This window comes from Saimiri boliviensis, chromosome 6, assembly GCF_048565385.1.
Source record: "Saimiri boliviensis isolate mSaiBol1 chromosome 6, mSaiBol1.pri, whole genome shotgun sequence".
NCBI classification, from domain to species: domain Eukaryota; kingdom Metazoa; phylum Chordata; class Mammalia; order Primates; family Cebidae; genus Saimiri; species Saimiri boliviensis.
In genome coordinates, this window is record NC_133454.1 from 58,677,720 (window position 1) to 58,702,581 (window position 24,862).

The 24,862-nt window shown below is 43.5% G+C and overlaps 1 protein-coding gene and 2 pseudogenes across 1 annotated transcript in view; all 3 read right to left on the minus strand.

Moving 5' to 3' along the window:
• The window catches only part of CLMP (CXADR like cell adhesion molecule), a 134,468-nt gene that overhangs the window by 49,191 nt on the left and 60,415 nt on the right, over positions 1-24,862 (minus strand). The gene's annotated exons all lie outside the window — the stretch shown is intronic.
• Positions 7,390-8,303, minus strand: LOC101033232 (EKC/KEOPS complex subunit TPRKB pseudogene; annotated as a pseudogene).
• LOC141584836 (FUN14 domain-containing protein 1 pseudogene) lies at positions 8,541-24,689 on the minus strand (annotated as a pseudogene).

The following is a 24,862-nucleotide window of genomic DNA, read 5'->3' on the forward strand; positions in this document are numbered from 1 at the left end:
ATCAAGTTAGTTATATTCTCTTATTGCCACTGGGAGTCTCAAATCATAGCAAAACAGTTCCAAGATCTTGAGAGGTCTGAAGTATCCAATTTTTAATTATTGTATATCATAACATATTCAGGGATACTGATTGCTACAACATTTCCTTAAACAAACACCCCTTATGCTTCCAGTTGTGGGTGCCACAAATTAGCAGGTACATTGACAAAATAGTTGTCACCCATAGGTGAGTAACCTGGAGTGCATATTTTTTCAATAAGTGTGAGCAGCACCTGTTACCATCCTAGGTGCCAGCAGGGATACAGAGATTAATGACATTGTCTTTTGTCTGTCAAGAGATCACAATCAAATAGAGAAACAAAACAGGCACCCATATTAAGACAGTGTACGATAATCAGTATTGTATAAAATTCAAACTGTTTTAGGAATTTAGAGGAGGAAGATCACTAAAGTGATCAGGGATGGCGTCATAGTAAAATAAATATTTATTCCAGGGCTTGGAGAGTAGGTTAGAATTTTAGCAGGTATCCATGACAGGCGATGACATTCCAGACTGAATGGCAGCCTTAGTGATTAGCAAACCAGGAGCGAAGCTAACCTCCACGTTTGGCAGATTGGAACATCACTGTATACCCTTTGTCCTGATGGGTTCTCAAAAGTCTGGTGGTGGGTAGGGGGATGATCAGTAACATAATGTACTTAGCATGGAAACTGTGCCACTGTTCTACAGCCTGGGGGTTCACTATCTAGGAGTAATGTTTTGTGTTGATTTCTCCAGTAATAATTGTCAGGGTAAAGATAACAATCTGGTCCACAAAGATCACTCCACCATTCAGAAATGTAGCAGCTACCTCTCCAAATTCTGTCCTTGGTGATATGCTTGTGTATGTTCCATGCATGCTTTCAAGTTTACACATGCAGAAACACACATACACACACCTTTTTGGAGACCCTGGCAAGAATGCCTGTGTCCGTACACAGATCAGGCAAGAATGTGTGCCTTTGATTCCGAGACTCTGAGAGAGCTGGATCCCACGCTAACCTATTTCATTGGCATGCCTATTTATAGTCGCTGTCTCATTCCAAATGCGAAGTCACTTTCTAAATCTAAATCTTTTATTACCTTCGTCAGAGAGATTCGAACAGAGGTGGGGGGGATTAAAAATAGACACAGACTTACTATGAAAAATAAAATAATCGATTGTGAGGGAGCCATGGCCATGAAGAATTGAGATTATGTTGATAATTAAAATCCACTGAAAGCCTCAATTCAGCCTTTAGTTTTATCCTGCCCCTTCCACTGTCCTATCAAAGCTAATAACAAAGAGAAGATGACTGGTTTAACTTCATCCCTGCTCCTCTCATTCACTCTCCCTAAGGAGGGACAGAAGAGCCATGAAACAAAGAATTGAGGGAGCTGCGTTTTCTCCCTCCCTCCCTTGAGATGGGAGGGCTCACTGTGTTGTCCAGGGTAGTCTTGAACTCCTGGGCTTAAGCAAGTCTTTCTCCTCAGCCTTCCATGGGGCAAGGATTAACAGGCGTGAGACACCACTCCCAGCCCTGCATTTTCTACTCACAGGAAGATCACCTCCTACATGGTAAAAATCACGGATAGTACAAATTTGGCATCCTATAATTTTTAAGCCCCCCACAAATGAAACACTTCTTAATCATAGTAATTTTTGAGCAATTATTATGTGCAAAGCATTGCTACTTAATTTATATTCATTTCCATTTCTTCATCCTCTCAATAATCTTGTGAAGTAAGCACTATTATCTTCATTCTACAGGCAGATACTGAAATGCAGAAAGATTAACTTGTCCAGGATCACACAGACAATGAGGAAATGAGCCACTATTCTAATCCAGTCATTTTAACTCCAAGACCTATACCCTGAACAGTACATGGGACTGCTACCCAGTATAGAGAGCTAACAAATTTTTTTTGCTCTGGTATCCCCTCGAAGCTTTCATCAACATGTTTTCTACTCTTTGTCATATACACAAAAATATATATTGAGACAGGGTCTTGCTCTGTTGCCCAGGCTGAACTGCAGTGGCGTGATCATAGCTCACTGCAGCCTCAAGCTCCTAGGTTCAAGTGATCCTCCTGCCTCAGCCCCCTGAGCATCTGGAACTACAAGTGTGCACCAACATGCCTGGAATTTATTTATTTATTTATTTATTTTCTCTCTCTTTTTTTTTTTTTAAAGACGGGGTTTCACCATGTTGGTCAGGCCGGTCTTGAACTCCCAACCTCAGGTGATCCACCTGCCTTGGCCTCCAAAGTGCTTGGATTACAGGCGTGAGCCACCACACCCGGCCATGCCTGGAATTTAAAAAAAAAATTTTTTTTTTTTGGTAGAGACAAGGTCTTGCTGTGTTGCCCAGGCTGGTCTCCAACTCCTGGGCTCAAGTAATCCACCTGCCTGGGCTCTCAAAGTGCTGGGATTACAGGTATGAGCCATTGCACCTGGCCTAGAAATGTTTTCAAATTTTCTTTACTTAGACTACCATTTTTTACATATATATGAACTCACAGTTTTCTTAACTCTTATTTGGAATAGATTAAATATTATAATTAAACAATGGCATTTTAGAGTAGGCTTTCAGAACTACATGTGATGAATGTAATGCTGATCAAAAGCAAGTAGACACATTCTACAGGAATCCATTCTATATGATTCCAAGGTACAGAAACAGAAAAAAAATCTGTGCTGTGAGAAATCTAGAGAGTGGTTACTCCTGGAGTGAGTGAGCAGTAGTGGATAGAAGGGAACATGGTGGATGGGGGCTGTTCCAAGGTGCCAGTTCTATTTCTTGATTTGGGTGATTGTTACTTGGGTGTGACCATTTAATGAAATCCATTGAGTTCTACATTTATGATGGTGCATTCTTCCGTATGTGTATTATACTTTATATTATCTATTGCTGCATATCAAATTGTCCCAAAACTTAGCATCTTGAAACAATAAACGTGTTATCTCATAGTTTCTGTGGGTCAGGAATCTGAAGATGGCTTAGCTGGGTGGCTCTGAATTAGGGTCTCTCATGAGATACAAACTGTTGGATGGGGTTGTAGTTTCATCTGAAGGCTCACATGAGGTAGAGGGAGATTTACTTCTGAGCTTGCTCATGGTTATTACCAGGTTTCAATCCTCACCACATGGACCTCTCCACAGGCCTGCCTCACCACATGGCAGCTGGCTTTCCCCAGGGTAAGTGATGGAAAAAAGAGCACAAGATGAGCTGTCTCAGAGGAGACATCTAATCTCTGCTGCCATATTCTACTTGTTATAAGCAATTCAATAATTCCAGCCCACACTCGAGAGGGGAATATTGAGAGGCAGGAATCATTAAGTGCAATCTTAGAGGCTGCCTACCATTCACTTTAATAAAGCCTTAATGGCCTGGCACAGTGGCTCAGTGGCTCACACCTGTAATCCCAGCACTTTGGGAGGCCAAGGGGGGTGGGCGGATCACCTGAGGTCAGGAGTTCGAGACCAGCCTGGCCAACATGATGAAACCCTGGCTCTACTGAAAATACAAAAAATTAGCCAGGCATGGTGGCAGGTGCCTGTAATCCCAGCTACTTGAGAGACTGAGGCAGGAGAATCGCTTGAACTCGGGAGGTGAAGGTTACATTGAGCTGAGATCCCACTACTGCACTCCAGCCTGGGAAACAAGAGTAAAACTCTGTCTCAAAAAAAAAAAAAAAAGAAAGAAAATAATAAAGCCTTAAAAATTATCCATATATGTCCTCTGCGTCCCACCTCACATTGACAATCATTGTCTTCTTACAGAATTAAAAATGCTTTCATAATTCACTAGTTTTTTGGTAACCAAAACATCACGTAAGAGTAGGTTATGACATGAATTCTTCTTTCTGTTTTATAGAAATGTAATAAGCTTGATGTGAACACTTTTATATTTGCATAGCACTTTTCAGATTTCATAATTGTTTTTCATACATATTTTGAGTTTTATTAATGCAGCATAAGTGAGAACTGTAGTTTAGTGTTATTTTATCTGTCTCAGCCTCCCAAGTAGCTGGAATTACAGGCGGGCACCACCATGCCCTGCTAATTTTTTTTTTTTTTTTGGTATTCTTAGTAGAGACAAGGTCTCACCATGATGGCCAGGCTGGTCTCAGAACTCCTGACCTCAGGTGATCTGCCCCACTTGGTCTTCCAAAGTGCTAGGGTTACTAGAGATGAGCCACCATACCCAGCCAAGACTGCAATAAACTTTAATCTGCTTCTTACATCAAATGTGTGCGCAGAACTATAATTAAACTTAGCTTGTGCTTGACAAAGGAAATCTTGGAGCTTCTTTTCTCCCAGAGATAGATCAGGGCAATTAAAAATCAGGGCCTCGATCTATATGCAACTTAATTATGATATGCAGATAAATGGGCTAAACCAGACTTCCGCTTCTCACATTAAGGTGGCAAGAATAGACCCGACATTGCCATTTGGCTCCTACACCCAGTTTATATCCTGGCAGAAAATGTCATGTCTCAGCAAGGGAGGATTTGTAATGCCAAGTCATTTCCCCTAATTTTAGTTTCTTCCTGTCCCTCATTCACACCCAAATGACTCAAATGCCTGCCTCACCCTCATGTATTCATTTATTCACTCATGTATTTACTCAAATGACCTAACTATGAGTGTTGAGTTTGTCCTGCCAGGGGATTGTCTTCCAGGTGATCTTAGCATTTACTTACTTTCTTTTTTTTTTTTTTTTTGAGATGGAGTTTCGCTCTTGTTGTCCAGGCTGGAGTATAATGCGCAATCTCAGCTCGTTGGAACCTCTGCCTCTTGGGTTCAACCAATTCTCCTGCCTCAGCCTCCGGAGTAGGTGGGATTACAGGCATGTTCCACCTCACTGGGCTAATTTTGTATTTTTTTTTTTTTTGGTTACTTTTTTTTTTTTTTTTAAAGATGGGGTTTCACCATACTGGTCAGGCTGGTCTCGAACTCCTGACCTCAGGTGATCCACCTGCCTCAACCTCCCACAGTGCTGAGATTACAGGTGTGAGCCACTGTTCCCAGCCTTAATTTTGTATTTTTAGTAGAGATGGAGTTGGGCAGGCTGGTCTCAAACTCCTGATCTCAGGTGATCCACCCGCTTTGGCCTCCCTAAGTGCTGGGATTACAGGCGTGAGCCACCGCATGTGGCCAATCTTTGCGTTTTCATCAGAGCAGCAAACCAGTTCTAGCTGACCCCCTTTCCTGTAGACTTGGTGTGCTTCATGCTTACATGGGGTATTGAAGAACAATAAATCACCCAAGTACTTTAGTATCTAAGATGGGTGGTTCACAAATCTAATTAATTATTAGCATCCCTTAAACAGCTTTTAAAAACTTTTTGAATAGTGTAATGTAAGCATATGGTAAACATTCAAACAGAACAAAATAGTATACAGTGAAAAGTAAGTCTCTCTCACGCATGTGGCCCTCAGTTCCCCTCCTACCAGTTCATATGCATTTTACGTCTCATATTATTTTGTTTTATTTGGAGACCACATCTGGCTTTGTCACCCAGGCTGGAGTGCAGTGGCACGATCGCTGCTCACAGCAACCTCTGCCACCTGGATTCAAGTGATTCTCCTGTCTTAGCCTCCCAAGTAGCTGGGATTACAGGTGCGTACCACCATGTCCAGCGAATTTTTTGTATTTTTGTAGAAACAGGGTTTCACCATGTTAGCCAGGCTGGTCTTAAACTCCTGACCTCAGGTGTTCCACCCGCCTCGGCCTCCCAAAGTGCTGGGATTATAGGCGTGAGCCACTGCGCCCAGCCAAGAGAAAAATTTTAAAATCACATGTCTGTCAGTGGGAGGTGGTTAATGGCTGCCAGTGTTCTCTGAGCTGGATGGGTTTAGTGGGTCAGGAGTGTCCCATCAAGCATGTAAATAAAACAGCCTCAGAGAAGAAGCTTGCAGACACTTTATTGACAATTTGGCTCTTCTCCTGCTCTTTGGCTGTGCCTAATGTTTCTGAGTGTGGTTCTCTCAAATGTCTCTTTTCCCAGGATGGAAGAAGAATCAGGACCTCTCTTTGGAGGGTGCAGAAGGAGAAACTTAGATATTTAATTATTCCTTTTTTTTTTTTTTGAGACGGAGTTTCGCTCTTGTTACCCAGGCTGGAGTGCAATGGCGCGATCTTGGCTCACCGCAACCTCCGCCTCCTGGGCTCAGGCAATTCTCCTGCCTCAGCCTCCTGAGTAGCTGGGATTACAGGCACGCGCCACCACGCCCAGCTAGTTTTTTTGTATTTTTAGTAGAGACGGGGTTTCACCATGTTGACCAGGATGGTCTCGATCTCTTGACCTCATGATCCACCCGCCTCGGCCTCCCAAAGTGCTGGGATTACAGGCTTGAGCCACCGCGCCCGGCTCCTTTTTTTTTCTTTAAACAAATTCTCATCTGATCCCCAGCTTTAAGTTCCGTGCCCTCAGTGGCTCAGGCCTGTAATCCCAGCACTTTGGGAAGCCAAGGTGAGCAGATCACCTGAGGTTGGGAGTTCGAGACCAGCCTGACCAACATGGAGAAACCCTGTCTCTACTAAAAATTAAAAAAAAATTAGCCGGGTACGGTGGCACATGCCTGTAATCACAGCTACTTGGGAGGCTGAGGCAGGAGAGTTGCTTGAACCCGGGAGATGGAGGTTGCCATGAGCTGAGATCGTACCACTGCACTCCAGCCAGGGCAACAAGAGTAAAACTCTATCTAAAAAAAAAAAAAAAAAAAAAAAAAATGTCTCATGCCGTAGCTTGCCCTTTGGCTATAACTATATAGATGCCAGTCCTTGAGCCTTTTACAAAACTGGCTTACAAGCACTGGGGTTTCAGCCACAGTGTTTTGGTAAGTCAGTTACCTCTCCTCCACCTGCTTTCATCAGCCAAACTCAGTTGACATTTCTCTTTCATCTTCATCTCCTCCCCAGTTTTTTGCCTCCCGAGTAACTGGTACTGACTCTAGGCACATGCCATTGTACCTGGCTAATTTTTGTATTTGTTGTAGAGATGGGGTTTTGCCATGTTGTCCAGGCTAGTGTTGAACTTCTGGACTCAAGCAATCTGCCTGCTTCAGGCCTCCCAAGGTGCTGGGATTGGGAACCACTGTGTCTGGCCCTTTACTTTCATTTTAGTGAGTTTTGGGGAGGAGACAGAGAAAAATACCTGTGTTCAATATACCACATTACCTAAAATATCAGTTAATGATTTAGGGGGTAGGTACTGTCTTCTATATTATAGACATTTTCTGTGCTCCATTTTTATTTTAAAATTTTTTAGAGATGGGCTCTTGCTATGTTGCCCAGGCTGGTCTCAAACTCCTGGGTTCAAGAGACCCTCCCAAGCTTTCCTAGTAACTGGGATTACAGGCATGAGCCACTGTGCTAGGTGCTTTGCTCCATTTTTTTTTTTAAAATCAATGTTTTCTTTAATGCTGAGAATTTCTGTTAATATTTTTGATATTTCACAAAACATCTTTTGTTGACATTCTACAAATGATACCATCCAATAATGCCCAACACTTTCTTCTTGTGAAGAGAGTTTATGCATCTTTTTGACTTCTGTAATATTTGTTGTTTCAGGAAGATTTTCCAGAGAAACCTGATGACCTTCTACTTGAGATATCAGGTATTCTTGATTTATTTGTTTTTCTCCCTCTTCAATGTAAACAATTAGAATTGAAGTGTCATTTCCTGAGACAGAGAATTTTTTCAAAGCCTCGGAAATATTGTTATTTGGGGAAAGGTTGTAAATAATTTCAGTAGATAGAGTTCTTGTCTTCATTTTTCCCAGTTTGTAGAGGTGAACTGCTTTGTTTGCTGCCACAGGTATCTGAAGTGGATCAACAATCACTGTAGGATTTATCAGTGATCCGTCGATGGTCCCTTCCATGGCTTTTCTTCTCAAATCTCCTTCATTTTTGACATCTTTAAATAACAGAAGGGTCACCCTCCATTCAGGAAATAGGTCCAGCTGATGTGTTAACTGCATTTCGCAGGTAAGCAGGATTCTACATCCGGTCCCCAGTGCGTCTCAGAAGATCTTGCTTTGCTCCATTTTTGAGAACAAAATATTTAATTTGATCTGTGGCTTTTTATCTTCCCACTTCCCCTGTTAAACAGATAGTCGCTCACGTCTATAATCCCTCCCACTTTGGGAGGCCGAGGCGGGTGGATCACGAGGTCAAGAAATCGAGACCATTCTGATCAACATGGTGAAACCCCGTTTCTACTAAAAATACGAAAATTAGCTGGGCATTGTGGCACATGCTTGTAGTCCCAGCTACTCGGGAGGCTGAGGCAGGAAAATTGCTTGAACCCAGGAGGCGGAGGTTGCGGTGAGCCAAGATTGCGCCAATGCACTCCAGCCTGGGTAACAAGAGAGAAACTCAGTTTCAAAAACAACAACAACGGCCGGGCATGGTGGCTCATGCCTGTAATCCAAGCACTTTGGAGGCCAAGGCGGGAGGATCACCTGAGGTCGGGAGTTCAAGACCAGCCTGACCAACATGGTGAAACCCTGTCTTAAAAAAAAAAAGTAAACAACAACAACAACAACAACAAAAACAGAGAGTCATCATTGCAGGGTTGTGTCTGTTAACTGCGATACTGCCTGTGTTACTGGCTCTCTAACCCTGTAAGGATAGGACAGTCGTCCGGGAAACAGAACAGTTGTCCGTGTACTCAGGAAGCTCATGTTGGATACACGGTGGTCACACTCCTACTGGAAAGCTTTTCTGTGGCAACACCGTCTGCTCAGCATGATAGAAAAGGAGACAAAGCTTCAATTTCCCAATAGGCTGTCTCTTATCCAGAGAACCTTATCTGGGAAAAAGGTGGCAGAGAAATGTGAAAGCAAGTTTCTTTAGGAATGAGGAAATTTCCACTCATTTTTTTGACCTATGAATCCCAAAGAGAAAACGTGTGTGGGATTTTGTTTTCAGGTCTTGTATTTTTCTTACCTTCCCCTTCTCCTCCTCCCTCGCTTCCCTCCTTCCCTTCTTCCTTTCTTTCTACTCACCAGGAGTGTTGTATTTAAGCTATTTTGGTTCAGTCTAAGGGAAATGAATCAAGGCTTTCAGAACAAATTAAAGAAACGCTCATTACAGAAATGCTCAGGATGAAGCCATCATGCCCAACATAAACGAAGCCCTGTTTTTCCCAAAAGAGTTCATTCCTGCACCCTCCTCCCCTTTGCTGTGTTTGCAGCTTGGAAACCCTACCAGACACTGAGGCCTTCTTAGAAAAAATATTTGTTTAAATCTTTCATTTTCTCTGTGGTCTTTAAAAGCCACTCTGGTTTCTAGTCCAGGAATCCGCTTTTCTGGGCGTATTACGTTGGCCTCCAGCTGTGACCCTTCCGGGTGCATGAACTCTGCAGAATTCTAGCAGAGATCTAAAGATTTTCTTTTCTTTTCTTTTTTGAGACAGAGTCTTGCTCATGTCGTCCAGGTTGGAGTGCAGTGGTGTGATCTTCGCTCACTGCAGCCTCCGCTTCCCAAGTTCAAGCCATTCTCATGCCTCAGCCTCCCAAGTAGCTGAGATTACAGGCATGTGCCACCACACTGGCTAATGTTTGTATATTTGGTAGAGACAGTGTTTTACCATGTTGGCTAGGCTAGTCTCGAACTGCTGGCCTCAAGTGATCTGCCCACCTCAGCCTCCCAAAGTGCTGGGATTACAGGCATGAGCTACTGCTCCTGGCCAAAGTTTATGTACATGAGAGATTGGTGGCGAGTCCCATGAGGAAGTGCAGTGTACACACAGGCAGATTTTCTTGACTGCTAGTTCCTGTCTGAATCAGGGAACCTGCCATGTGACCATGTATTATGCATAGCATTGTACAGGGATTTTGTGGAACATATGATAATAGACACAATCCATATGCAATTCCTGACTCCAGTCCTCATGTAGCATCCAGTGTAGTTGTAAGTCATGTGCAAAAATTAGCAAATACTATTAGACAGCACAAAATTGACACTACCCCTAATGCTCTGCAGCTCAGAGGAGATGGCGACCCATAAATAATGAAAATCAGTGCAGGAAATGGGACATGAGTGACAAATCGAGGGAAAATGCAAAGGAGAAAGGCAGGAATGAGTTCTGCATGTTTGGGTGGGAGTGAACTCATCACTCAGGGTTAGACTGCAAGGGAAAGAGAAAAGGAGCATTGAGGAGAGAGCAATTCATTTGAGGGGAGACTTAGGAGGAGAAAACTTCTAGGTAAATATTATTGGAATTGGCCTATAGAGAACAGCCCTGTCATAGCTTATTACATTTTTTTTGGTTTTTATTTTTAGTTTAACAACAAATGTCTGGTTTTTTCTATCTATTTTTTTTTTTTTTTTTTTGAGACGGAGTCTTGCTCTGTTGCCCGGGCTGGAGTGCAGTGGCGCAATCTCAGCTCACTGTACTGTCTGCCTCCCGGATTCAAGGGGTTCTCCTGCCTCAGCTTCCCAAGTAACTGGGGTTACAGGCATGCGCCACCACGCCCGGCTAATTTTTTTTGTATTTTCAGTAGAGACAGGCTTTCGGCATGTTGGCCAGACTGATTTCAAACTCCCGACATCAAGTGATCCGCCCGCCTTGGCCTCCCAAAGTGCTGGGATTACAGGTGTGAGGCACATGGCCCAGCCCACTCTCTGCTTTCTGCTCTCTCTTCCCACAGCAGGAGCACACAGAAAGCACCCATGGACAATGTGCTGGGCTGGGGTACAACGAAGACCCCTTCCTAGCCACAACCACCACGTGCTGCTCATGCTGCTTATTGCCTCGCCTTCCCTGCTTAGAAAATCTTTTCCTCTTTCAAGGGGCCAGGCTGAACATATTGCTTTGCCTGAATAGCATGGATTTCTTTTTTATCCATTTCCCTATAATACTCTGTAGGCACTTCTATAATAGATCTTACATTTTGTCATGCCTATGTCTTTTCTTTTACTGGATGTTAAACTCCCCAGGCAGGGCCATTCTTTTCAATTCTTTGTATTTACACAATGCTTGTCACCGAATAAGCCCCTAATGGATGCAAGATGAATTGATTAATTTTTCAGAGGGACATGCAAACTCTCTGGGAAGTTCAACTGAAAACATTAAGTATGTATTCATTAATTTATCCATGTCTTAATCAATTATTTATCAGCCCTATTTTTTTGGTAGAGACGGCGGTCTCACTGTGTTGCCCAGGCTGGTCTCGAACTCCTAGGCTCAAGCAATCCTCCAGCCTCAGTGTTCCAGTGTGTGGGGATTAAAGGTGTGAGCCACTGCGCCTGGTCAGCCAGCTTTCTACTCTTTTGCTAAGTTTATGAAGACAATAATAAGAAAACAGAACTAGTCTCTTCCCTCATGAAACTTACAATTGTATGAAGAAGACTCATAGTAACAAAAGAGAAATAATTGCGAGTATTTAGTTATATTAAATGTGATAAGTTAAATATAACTAAGTGTATAAATGAGACAAATACTATAAAGGAAAAGGACAGGAAACTATGAACATATAATTCCATCTTTAAATACTTTAATTTCTTTTTTTTCTTTCTTTTTTTGAGACAGAGTCTTGCTCTGTCGTCCAGGCTGGAGTGCAGTGGAACGATCTTGGCTCACTGGAACCTCCACCTCCTGGATTAAAGCAATTCTCCTGCCTCAGCCTCCTAAGTAGCTAGGATTACAAGTGCGTGCCATCATGCCTGGCTAATTTTTGTATTTTTAGTAGAGATAGGGTTTCACCATGTTGGCCAGACCGGTCTCAAACTTCTGACCTCTAGTGATCCACCCGCTTTGGCCTCCCATAGTGCTGGGATTACAGGTGTGAGCCAACAGGCCCTTTCCACCTATTTTTATAATGACTTATTTCCCATATTAGTAAATAAGACTTACTGTATGGAGGGAGGGAGGACTAAAAGGGGAAGTTTCTTTTACATTTAAAAGCAAGAACTAAACCTTTCAGAGAGGAGAAATGATAGTGATTCTAACCAAACTGTTTGAGCAAATAGAAAAGGAGCACTTCCTAATATATTTTATGAGCATTACTCTGATCCCAACAACCAGACAAAGATATCACACACACACAAAAGAAAATCATAGACCAATATCACTCATGAATCTAGATGCAATCATCCTTCAAAAAAATCAAATCAAGTAATAGATATAAAGAATAATGCAGCTGGGCACGATGGCTCACGCCTGTAATTCCAGCATTTTGGGAGGCCATGGTGGGTGGATCACCTGAGGTCAGGAGTTCGAGACCAGCCTGGCCAACACAGCAAAACCCCGTCTCTACTAAAAATCCAAAAAGTTAACCGGGCGTGGTGGCACATGCCTATAATCCCAGTTACTCGGGAGGCTGAGGCAGGAGAATCACTTGAACCAGGGAGGTGGAGGTTGCAGTAAGCCAAGATCATGCCACTACACTCTAGCCTGGTGACAGAGCAAGACTCCATCTCAAAAAACAAACAAACAGACAAACAAAAAGGAGTAATGCATCAGACCAAGTAGTTTTTATCCTCAGAATCTAAGGTTGCTTTAACAATAAAAAAATTAATTATTGTAATTCCCCATATTTATAGAATACAGGAGAAAAGCAGTATCATTTCAGTAGATTAAGAATGAAGAAAAAGACTTTGGCCGGGCGCGGTGGCTCAAGCCTGTAATCCCAGCACTTTGGGAGGCCGAGGCGGGTGGATCACGAGGTCGAGAGATCGAGACCAACCTGGTCAACATGGTGAAACCCCGTCTCTACTAAAAATACAAAAAATTAGCTGGGCATGGTGGCGTGTGCCTATAATCCCAGCTACTCAGGAGGCTGAGGCAGGAGAATTGCCTGAACCCAGGAGGCGGAGGTTGCGGTGAGCCGAGATCGCGCCATTGCACTCCAGCCTGGGTAACAAGAGCAAAACTCCGTCTCAAAAAAAAAAAAAAAGAAAAAGACTTTAACAAATTCAATACCCATTCATGATTTAAAAAAGCAATGAACAAAAAACAACTCAGCCAACTAGGAAGAAAGGGGACTTACTTGAAAAAGCAAAAACAAAGTATGACTGCAAGGCTGACATGGTGGCTTAGGCCTGTGATCCCAGCACTTTGGGAGGCTGAGGTGGGAGGATCGCTTGAGCTCGAGTTCGAGAACAGCCTGAGCAACATAGCAAGATCTTGCCTCTATCAAAAATAAAAAAGTAGCTGGATGTGGTGGCATATGCCTATAGTCTCAGCTACTTGGGAGGCTGATGTGAGATTTTCCCTTGAGCCCAGGAAGTAGAGGTTGCAGCGAGCTATGATCATTTCACTGCATTCTTATTTTATTTATTTATTTATTTATATTTTTAAAGATGGGGTTTCACCATGTTGGTCAGGCTGGTCTTGAACTCCCGATCTCAGGTGATCCATCCTCCTTGGCCTCCAAAGTGCTTGGATTACAGGCGTGAGCCACCACGCCCGGCCAATGTCACTGCATTAGAGTGAGACGACAGAATGAGACCCTGTCTCCAAAAAAAAAAAAAAAAAAAAAAAAAAAAAGAAAAAGACTACAAGTTGGCTGGGTATGATGGTTCATGCCTATAATCTCAGTACTTTGGGAGGTTGAGGCAGGTGGATCACGAGGTCAGGAGATTGAGACCATCCTGACTAACATAGTGAAACTCCATCTCTACTAAAAATACAAAAAAAAAAATAATAAAATAAAATAAAATAGCCAGGTGTGGTGGTGGGTGTCTGTGGTTCCAGCTACTTGGGAGGCTGAGGCACAAGATTCGCTTGAACCCGGGAGGCAGAGGTTGCAGTGAGTCGAGATTGCGCCACTGCACGCCAGCCTGGGTGACTGAGTGAGACTCCATCTCGAAAAACAAAAACAAAAACAAACAAAAAACTACAATTTAAAAAGTGAAAAATAATGAGAAGTTCAATCATCAATATATATTAAACAACTAATTTGACCTTTTATTCAAATTGAATAGTAAAATGCATAGTGGTGGGAAGAATCTTATGAAACTTTTATACTAGTAGCTACCGATATTGAGCACTTGCTAAGAGCTCTATGAACGTTATCTTATTTAATCCTTACACGATCCCACAGAATAGGTATGATTTTCATTCCCATTTTACAGATGATGAAACTGAAGCTTAGGGAAGACATATAAATTTCCCGCTGAAATACACCCAATAATCAGCACAGCCAGTATTGGAATTGAAGATCCGTCTCCTTTAAAATTTGTGCTTCTAAATACTGTTCAGGCTCATGCAATCATCCTTCAAAAAAATCAAATCATGTAATAGATATAAAGAACAATGCAGCTGGACATGGTGGCTCACGCCTGTTATCCCAGCACTTTGGAGGCTGAGGTGGGCGTATCACCTGTAGTCAGGAGTTTGACATCAGCCTGGCCAACGTGGTAAAACCCCATCTCTACTAAAAACACAAAAAATTAGTGGGACGTGATAGCAGGTACCTGTAATCCCAGCTACTCAGGAGACTGAGGCAGGAAAATCGCTTGAATCCGAGAGGCGGAGGTTGCAGTGAGCTAAGATAGAGCCATTGCACTCCAGCCTGGGCAACAAGAGTGAAACTCCATCTCAAAAAAAAAAAAAAAAAAAAAAAAAATTGTCCAGTACCACTTCTCATTTGACCACTTCACCTTATACATTAGGCGGCTAAGTGACAAGCCACACTGATGCAAGTTAACGGCAAAGTTAGGACTAGAACCCAGGTCTTCTGACTTTTTACATGCTATTGTTTTAAGAAATGGTATTACTTTCTTTCTTTCTTTTTTTTTTTTTTTGAGACGGAGTTTCGCTCTTGTTGCCCAGGCTGGAGTGCAACGGCGCGATCTCGGCTCACTTCAACCTCCGCCTCCTGGGTTCAGGCAATTCTCCTGCCTCAGCCTCCTGAGTAGCTGGGATTACAGGCACGCACCACCATGCCCAGCTAATTTTTTGAACTTTTTTTAGTAGAGACGGGGTTTCACCATGTTGACCAGGATGGTCTCGATCTCTCGACCTCGTGATCCACCCGCCTCGGCCTCCCAAAGTGCTGGGATTACAGGCTTGAGCCACCGCGCCCGGCCCAGAAATGGTATTACTTTCACATCTAATCCACCCCTTCCTTTTTATGACAGCACACATTTTTTTTTTTTTCCTCCTTGGAAGCTCCAGACCTGGAATACTAGAGAAATAAATATAACTTACAGAGTCAGGGATCAAATTTTGTCTCCTACTCTGTTTAGCATTCAAAACCACTAAGCCACAGAGAAGACTGCCCACACTCAGAAAAGAGCATGTTAAAGCAGGATTGAGTGGAATTCTCTCTTCATAGAATGCAGATGGTGAGAAAAATATTCAAGGGAAAAGGAGGTAAAGAAAATTAGTGTTGGGGCTGTAGAACACTGTGTGGTATTCATCTTTCAGAAATTTGAAACTCTGGGAATTGTACAGGGGAGACCAAGGGATGTAACTGCCTTGGGAGGCCTCAAACTCGCCCTTTTGTGGATGAACATCACTTCCCATCATTGTCACTCACAGCCACCGTGGTTTGATAGAGCTCCCTGGGAGGTGCTGGGAAGTGGCCCCAGGGCCATCAACACATAGGAGCTTTACCCTGCTTTCTGGGCAGGGTTTGGCAAAATTAAAAAGGAAGAAAAATTATTTATCGTCCATCCATTGCGAATTAAGAAAAATGGTATGATCTGGACTTTTTTTTTTTTTTTTGTGATCTGGATTTTAAGCAAGTCATGAGGGAGTAGAAAAATTTTATCACCTTTTCCTTTGACACAGGCTTATGGCCCCTAAGTGATGTCCTTGCCCAGATGGACAGAAGCCCACTTTCCCTGGCAGGCACCCTTTGGGAGTTGCATCATTCCTGCTTCCTGCACATGCCAGGGAATGGACAGCAGGCATTCTGGGAGGGTAAGGGTTGAGCCGTGGAAAAGGATTGGGAAAAAATGTAGTTCAGGAGTCAGAAAATAGTTCACAAATCTAAAACTCCATTCAGAGTTGCTTCTAAACACCATCATAGCACACATGTATATAATATTCACATGCAGCATGAAAAGTGTGGTAAGTTCTTTGTATTCCTTCCCCAAATGGAATTCTTTTTTTTGAGACGGAGTCTCACTCTGTTGCCCAGGCTGGAGTGCAGTGGCACGATCTTGGCTTACTACAACCTCTGCCTCCCGGGTTCAAACTATTCTCCTGCCTTAGCCTCCTAAGTGGCTGAGATTACAGGCATGCACCACCATGCCTGGCTAATTTTTGTATTTTTTGTGGAGATAGGGTCTCACTGTGTTGGCCAGGCTGGTCCTGAACTCCTGACCTCAAGTGATCCACCCACCTTGGCCTCCCATAGTGCTGGGATTATAGGTGTGAGTCACCATGCCCAGCTGGATTTCAAAAATAATACCTGTCATTCCAAAATAGTACTTAGGTGATAATTTTTCTTTCTACCCAAATCGTTTGACTGTCTAGTGTTAGAGCTTTTTCTCATCCCTCAAATATAAAGCCTAGAAATTTCTCTTGGTCCATCAGTTCCATTGAGAAATATTTCCTGGTAGCCACGAAGATTAGAAAATAATATAGAAAGAATATTTGGAAACAAATATTTTGACTGTTGGAGGGAATTTCTAACTCTTCTCACTTTAATTTTATATATTTAAGATTAGAAGCAAAAACAAAAACAAAACAAAATATTAAAAGCAAAACAAAACAAACAAATGAACAATAATAAAAAATAAGGAAATCCAAACCCAACCTTTTCCAAACTCTTAAATACTAGGTTTCAAAACACAGTGTGGAGGATGGTTACTTGAGTGGGTTTGGGTCACATTGGAGTGGACTCTGCCCTTAACTTAATTTCTTTTTTTTTTTCTTTCTTTCTTTCTTTCTTTTTTTCTTTCTTTCTTTCCTTTCTTTCTTTCTTCTTTCTCTTTCTTTCTTTCTTTCCTTTTTTTTGAAATGGAGTTTTGCTCTTGTTGCCCAGGCTGGAATGCAATGGTGCGATCTCGGCTCACTGCAACCTCCATCTTCTGGGTTTGAGCGATTCTCCTGCCTCAGCCTCTCAAGTAGCTGGGGTTACAGGCACCTACCACTACACCCAACTAATTTTTGTATTTTTAGTAGAGATGGGATTTCACCATGTTGGTCAGGCTGGGTTCGAACTCCTGACCTCAGGTGATCCACCCTCCTTGGCCTCCCAAAGTGCTGGGATTACAGATGTGAGCCACTGCTCCCAGCCAAAATCCTTAATTTTTCTGAACCTACTTTTCTCATCTATAAAAATGAGCATTATAATAGTACCTTTTGACATGACTGTCATAAGGATTAAAAACAATCTTGTTTAAAGCATGTTGTACAAAATCTATCTTAGCTATTATAGTAAGGAGTACAAAAGTGAAAGGAAAGTAATAATCTTTGCAGGGGGAAGGGGGGCATAAGGAGCAGACCTGAACCAAGTGCTGAGGCAGAACCTCTAGTCCACAAATAGCTTTTTTTTTTTTTTTTTTAAGCGAATTGCAGAAAGATATGATTCCTATCTTCCTGCAGGCTGATTTAGTTGCATGCCAGGGCACATGGCTGGTAAGTGGGCAGCTGCCCTATTAAGGACTCAGCAAAGGAATGATTACTTTGGGGAATTGTCAAGTATGGAAAGCTATTCAGAAGGTCCATGTGGAGAGGGCTATTTCCTAGACCACAGTATCCCCAGTGTTTTCTATTTCTCTGTGCTCTGAGGTTATAATGTTTCCCTTTATTTTCTCTTAGTTTTGTCTCTCTCATTTTATTTTATTTCATATTTTATTTTACTTTAATTTTGAGACAGAGTCTTGGTCTGTCCAGCAGGCTGGAGTGCAGTGGTGCAGCCTTGGCTCACCGCAACCTCCGCCTCCCAGGTTTAAGCCATTCTCCTGCCTCAGCCTCCCGAGTAGCTGGGATTACACGTGCCTTCCACCAAGCCCAGCTTATTTTTGTATTTTTAGTAGAGAAGGAGTTTCACCATGTTGGCCAGGCTGGTCTCAAACTCCTGACCTCAAGTGATCCACCCACCTCGGCTTTCCAAAGTGTTGGGATTACAGGTGTAGCCACTGCACCTGGCCCTGTTTTTAATTTTCATTTTATTTTAAATATTTTTTGAGACAGGGTCTCACTCTGTGCCCAGGCTGGAGGGCAATGGTGCCATCTCGGTTCACTGCAACCTCTGCCTCCCGGGCTCAAGTGATTCTCCCACGTCAGCCTGGCAAGTAGGCGTGCACCACCATGCCCAACTAATTTTTCTATTTTTTGATAGAGGCAGGGTTTCACCATGCTGGCCAGGGTGGTCTCAAACCACTGACCTCAAGCGATCTGCCTGCCTCGGCCTCCCAAAGGCTGGGATTACAGCGTTGTGCCACCATGCCTGGACTCCGAGATTGTAACTGCCTGCCAAGGAATTCTAGAGTTGTTGGGATGGCCTGGAGATCTGTTCAGGGAAAGACGGGAAGTTTATAATGATGTCGGTGTAGAATCCGCAGGCTCTAATGACTGGAAACGAGGCTGGAAAAGGTTAATGGAGCAAAATCACAGACTCCTTGACCTGGCTGTGGTCAGGCTTCTCTGGGTCCTCCTTTTAACTAGGCCCAACCTGGGGCTCTGTCTAGGCCCGCTTACTCCAGTTTTATCAAGAATCCTACTGAATGAGTTTAGTGAAATCCCTCTCTCTCGTCTGACCACCGTCAACATCCTCTTACCCTGGCTTCCTTTCAGCAGAAACCTTGTTAAGTCAGTTTGGCGAAGAGTTACCCCACTTCCTAGTGATTTTCCATCCACTGATTCCCCTGCCTTATTCTTTGGCTATACATCTCCACTTTTCCTTATTATTCCTGAATTTGAGCCCCAAGTCTCGCCCATACTACAAAACCCCATTGATTGTCGTAGCCACTACCATGATGGGGTTCAGAGCATCCTACCCCATATTGAGTATTTTAAGCTGAAGAAATTTGAGAAAGACCAGGTGCAGGAAGGACTGTCTGACCTTCTCCCACAAGAAGGTCCTAAGCCCCTGATGTGAGAGGCACCCTCCCTATACCTAGAGGAAGGAGCGTCCTTGTCTCTGAAGACAGGAACACCAAGAGGAATCTGAGTGGGCAGGCCTTGCTGTTTCCCCCAGCTTATTACCCTTAGATCATAACCTTTTCCCATGATTTTTCACTCTTCATCAAACCTAGTAAAAACATGTCTAACCATTTTTATGGGGCTTCATTTCCATATGAAGGCTCTCATGTCACATAAAACTTGTATTAAATAAATTTGTAGGCGGTGGCTCATGCCTTTAATCCCAGCACTTTGGGAGGCCAAGGTGGGCGGATCACTTGAGGCCAGGAGTTTGAGACCAGCCTGGCCAATATGGTGAAAACCCATCTCTACTAAAAATACAAAAATCGGCCAGGCATGGTGGCACACACCTGTAATCCCAGCTACCTGGGAGGCTGAGGCACTAGAATTGCTGGAACCTGAAAGGGAAGGTTGCAGTAAGCCGTGATCATGCCACTGCACTCCAGCCTGGGCGACAGAGTAAGACTCTGTCTCAAAAAAAAAAAAAAAATTGTATGCTTTTCTCTTATTAATCTGCCTTTTGTTACAGAGCCCCAGCGAAGGACCAAGAAGGGTAGAAGGAAAACATTTTTTTCTCTCCTATACTCCCCTTGAATAGTGTATTTCTTACCATCTTTAGCAAGTATTATTGTTAATTTTTTCTTTCACAGTAGCATACTAAGGAGATTAGAATTTGTCCTCAGTGCTTAGGCAAAGAGGAGCCATCGAGGTTTTTACGCAAGGGCATTTTATGCTGAAATTTGCACTGTAGGCCAGGCGCAGTGGCTCATACCTGTAATCCCAACACCTTGGGAGGCTGAGGCGGGTGGTTGGGGGTGGGGGGCGGTCATGTGAGGTCGGGAATTTGAGACAAGCCTGACCAACATGGTGAAACCTCATTTCTACTAAAAATACAAAAAAGTAGCCCGACATGGTGGTGCAGGTTTGTAGTCCCAGCTACTCGGGAGACTGAGGCACAAGAATCGCTTGAACCTGGGAGGCAGAGGTTGCAGGGAGCTGAGATTGTGCCACTGCACTCCAGCCTGGGCAACAGAGTGAGACTCTGTTTCAAAAAAACAAAAAAAGAAAAATTGCGCTAGCATGTGAGCTGGTCAGTGTGCCAGCCACTGTCACTGTCAGGAGAGCGCTTGGCTTCCTGGATCCCAGCTGTCATAAATCTAAGAGCAGCAATAAATAAATTAACTGGTTTTGATCCTGTGAATATTTTGTTCCTTATTCACCTCAAGAACAGCAAAATACTTGAGAAAACTGTCACATATCTTTGCAGTGTTTGTGCTGTTCTCAAAAGTTAAAAAAAAAAAAAAGATGGGGGGAGGGGACCCTGATTTATAGAGCCTATATACTGTATGTATATGTATATATTATCAAAGCTAAGGACTGATAATGTCCCAAGAGGGAATAGTGAAAAACAAAGTCCTGAGTGAGGTGTCTTTCACAGATATTCCAGGAGTCCAGGCTAGGAACTGGGTTGATTAAGGTAAGATGATTGCCTGTAGGTTTGCATTTCCAATGTAATACTTCGTTTTTTTCCCCCATAATGAAGAACATTTTATTTTATTGTTACTATTTTTTGAGACAGAGTCTTGCTCCGTTGCCAGACACCAGGCTGGAGTGCAGTGGTGCGACCTCAGCTTACTGCAACCTCCGCCTCCCTCGTTCAAGCAATTCTCCTGCCTCAGCCTCCTGAGTAGCTGGGACTACAGGCGCGTGCCACCACACCCAGCTAATTTTTGTATTTTTGGTAGAGATGGGGTTTCACCATGTTGGCCAGGATGTTCTCGATCTCTTGACCTTGTGATCCGCCCGCGTTGGCCTCCCAAAGTGCTGTGATTACAGGCCTGAGCCATGGCACTACAGGCCTGAGCCATGGCACCCGGTTGAAGAATGTTTTATTTAAATAAAAAGAGAATAATATTTCACTAGGCAATAAATCCAACATATTTCTTTTTCTCCATAGCTATATCCAATGGTGAAATTTTATAGGCTAATTTCTTTTTTTCTTGTTGTTGAGACAGAGTCTCGCTCTATGTTGCCCAGCCTGGAGTGCAGTGGTGTGATCTTAGCTCACTGTAACCTCTGCCTCCTGGGTTCAAGTGATTCTCCTTCCTCAGCATCCTGAGTAACTGGGACTACAGGTGCGTGCCACCATGCTCGGCTAATTTTCTGTGTTTTTATTAGAGACGGGGTTTGATTGTGTTAGCTAGGATGGTCTCGAACTCCTGACCTCGTGATCCACCCACCTCGGCCTACCAAAGTGCCGGGATTACAGGCGTGAGCCACCATGCCCGGCCTTTATAGGTTAATTTCTAAACAGACGCAAATTTTTACAAAGTAATGAAAGCCATGTTTTGCTCAGGAATACTACTGTTCACACACGATATAGGTTGCTTTATAGCAGATACTAGTTTGCCAAGCTTCAGATGGCAAAAAGCTAAGTTGTGAATTCAGTATTTTCCAGCTAGTTTCTCCTTGCCCTAGAGACCCTGGCAGCATGTACTCTTGAGAGGCCTCTTATTGCTCCCACTTCTTTTCTCATAGTTGAATCCACTGTGGGAGAACATTCACATCCTTAAGGTGCAAGTCCGAGGAAAAGCCTCCCACAAATCCACTGGATATCACAGTGTTCTGCTTGATAAATTCTGTTGCTTCTTCAATTAAATTGCTGAATTCAGGTGCTGTTTTGTTCGCCCATTTCTTAATCTGCTTTTTTGCTTTGTTTACATCTTTTTCAATTCTCTTCCAGTCCATCTGCACATAGCCACTATGACTAGCAATCTGAAGGAGAAGAAGGCCACCACCTACTGCAGTTGCTGCGAGTTTTCCAACTTTTTGTAACAAAAATCCTGCACACCGGCCAGTAACACCATCCATTCAATCTGGGTAGCTATGGAGCATTTTTCTACCATAGGTCTCAAGCTGTGGCCAAACACTAGATTCCACCACTGGTGTCTTCCTGCATACTCAGTTAAATCCAGTGCTTCATAAGCGTCATCACTTTCATATTCTTGAGGAGGGGGTTTCTGGGTTGCCCTAATACTGCCAGCAGCCAGTTCTGGGGTGGTATCCCCGACCCTGCCCTTCTCTCCCTGGCACTTTAAGGGCTGCTGTAGGACAGGATGGAAGTCTGTGGTCTCTCCAGTGTAATATTTCATGGCTGGAACCTGGTTATTACTTTTAAGTAATACTTTTTATTTTAATTTTTAAATTAATTAATTAATTTTTTTTTTAGATGGAGTCTTACTCTGTCGCCCAGGCTGGAACGCAGCGGCATGATCTCGGCTCATTGCAATCTCTGCCTCCCAGGTTCAAGCGATCTCCTGCTTCAGCCTCCTGAGTAGCTGGGATTACAGGCACACACCACCCCGCCTGGCTGGTTTTTGTAGTTTTAGTAGAGATGAGATTTTACCATGTTGGCCAGGTTGGTCTTTAACTCCTGAGCTCGTGGGATCTGCCCGCCTCAGCCTTCCAAGGAGCCCCTCCACTTTTAACTTTCTGAAAGTATAACTTTAACTAGTAACTTAGCATAAATGGAATCTTACTTATGGGGCTGGCTAACGGCATTTGGTGTTAGATGTGACAGGCTGCCAACATAGGCAAACAAGGTTCGTCCTCATTCCTAACTGGGTGTGTAAACCTCCCATGTCCAGTTTCCTGAGCCCCATATGTTTCCATTCAACCCTTCTCCTCTAGGAAACCAAATTAACCTTCCACAGTGGAAGGCTGACTTTTCCTTGCAGACCTTTCTTAAAGCTCAAAAGTAGTATCAAATTCAGTGGACTCCCACTTAGAAGGAGGAAGGGGGAGATGCGGAAGGAAAGGAATAAGAGGCTGGTGGAGCCGGCAGGGTCCCGGAGGAGAGATGGCCATCTCCTAAGAATAAACAGTTTCACCAGAGGCCGAGCTTGGACCATCTGCTTGCTGTTTGCTTTGGACCACGCTGGCCAAGAGGTCTCAGGGTTAGGCTCTCCCCAGAGATGAGAGCTCCCCGGAGCAGGCTGCACGCTGCCTGCAGCCTGTCGCCTGGGGCTGCCCTTAGATTTCCGGAATTTTACAGAAAGGGGAAGGCTGAGCCTAAACCCTCTCTCGAAGGGGGCCACCCTGGCTGGGTCCAGCTCCTCCCAAACAAAGAACTCGGTTGGGCGCCCCAAGCTGCTGGCTTCTGAGTGGCGGAAGGCGCCAGGCTCCGTGATTGAAACCACATGTGCTGGAGGTTTCAAGAGCAGCGACCCAGACACCAGGGGACTGGCTGCCCCTGCTTTTTTCATCTCCTTTGTCTTTGGGGTTTCCAAAGTCAGATCCTCCACGGGCCCAGACCACCAGTATCCCAGCAGAAAGAGTAGTAATTTTATTTCATTTTTAAAAATTTGATGAAAGAGCATTTCTCTCCTCCCTCCCCTAAACCATAAAATGACCAGAAATCCCCAGGGCCTGGGGCTGCCTCCTGCTTGCTAAGCAGGAGCAGGAGCTCTGTCCCGGGCTCCTCCAGCTCTGCCCTTGGTTCCCTCGGATGAGACCGCAAGGAGGGATGAAGTTTATTTGTGAGGGGTGAGGCAAATTCCTTAAACTAGTATAAGATACGCATGGACTCTTCTTAAATTTAAAACTTTAAAAAGTTGCAGGCCTGATACATAAATACATTCTCGTTATAAAACACATGAAACACTGCAAGGCCTTCCTTGACCTATTCCCATCATGCCTCCTCCCTTCCCCCAAGTAATTCCTGTTATGAATTTTATGAATATCCTTCTAGATCTTTCTCTAGTGCTTATGTGTACGTGTGTGTACATAGAGAAATATGAAACTTTATTTTACATTTAGCAACGACAGGATTTATCGTATGTATTGTTTGCAATTTATTGCACTTTTCTGGAGGTTTTTAAAATCTTTTCCTGCTGGTTGCGGAGATCTACTTTCTGATGGCAGCTTATCCACTATTTTTACCCAGAGTCCAAACCTACTAACATCCTCCCGGTTCCCACCTCCTGCCTGCCCCACCACCTTTTCGTATGGCATGGAGCTAAGAATAATTCTAACATTAAAAAAAATTATTGATGTATTTATTTGAGATGAAGTCTCATTCTGTCACCCAGGCTGGAGTGCAATGGCACAATCTCGGCTCACTGCAAGCTCTGCCTCCCGGGTTCAGGCAATTCTCCTGTCTCAGCCTCCCAAATAGCTGGATTACAGGCGTACACCACCATGCCTGGCTAATTTGTTATATTTTTAGTAGAGACCGGGTTTCACCATATTGGCCAGGCTGGTCTCAAACTCCTGACCTCAGGTGATCCACCCGCCACGGCCTCCCAAAGTTCTGTGATTACAGGCATGAGCCACTGTGTCCAGCCTCTTCTAACATTTTTAAATGGTTGAAAAAAATTAAAAAAAAGATATTGTTTTCTGACACATACATTGTATAAAATTTAAATTCTGTGTCTATAAATAAATTCTACTGGAATACAGCTACACTGATTCATTTATGTATGCTGTATGGCGCTTTCCCACTACAGCAGCAGCGTTGAGTTTTTGTGACTGACATCGTCTGGCTTACAAAGCCTAAAATATTTACTCTCTGGTCCTTTGCAGAAAAACTTTACAAACCTCTGAGCTACAGAATAGTTTTCAACTCAATAGGAACCTTTTTTCCTATTGAGTTGAAAACTATTCTGTAGCTCAGAGGTTTGTACAAGAAATGTTCAAAAGTTTATTGGGCTGTTAGATGTTAAAAATAAAACAGAAGAAATAGGACTGGCCAGTGAGTTAGGGGCCTGGGTTCTGCAGCTGGT